The 331-nt window shown below is 32.0% G+C and overlaps 1 protein-coding gene across 1 annotated transcript in view; it reads left to right on the forward strand.

Moving 5' to 3' along the window:
• Positions 1-331, forward strand: part of LOC147817491 (uncharacterized) — a 75,376-nt gene that overhangs the window by 66,117 nt on the left and 8,928 nt on the right.

Below are 331 nucleotides of genomic sequence, written 5' to 3' on the forward strand. Positions count from 1 at the left end.
TCCAGCACAGTGACAATATGGCCGCTGCTGCAACATCTGGTGAGTACGGTCAGATTTACAGCAGAAATATGCAGCATCTCTTCTTATTTGTTCAGAGGTAGAGGAATGAACAGTATTATTTAATATGTAACAAGGATTGTGGAAGTTGTGGCCCATCTCTTTTATGGGACATGTGTTAGGAAGAATGATGACAGGCATGAGATGATTTGCTGAGGAGAACACACACTGAAAATAATAGGAATATCAATAATTATTGATCATTTATTTGATATGTTTAAAAATGTATATATCACATATATATATATATATATATATATATATATATATATAT

The sequence above is a fragment of the Seriola lalandi genome, unplaced genomic scaffold (genome assembly GCF_002814215.2).
Source record: "Seriola lalandi dorsalis isolate HSWRI2012SDOR001 ecotype SW California unplaced genomic scaffold, Sedor1 jcf7180002054951, whole genome shotgun sequence".
Taxonomy (NCBI): domain Eukaryota; kingdom Metazoa; phylum Chordata; class Actinopteri; order Carangiformes; family Carangidae; genus Seriola; species Seriola lalandi.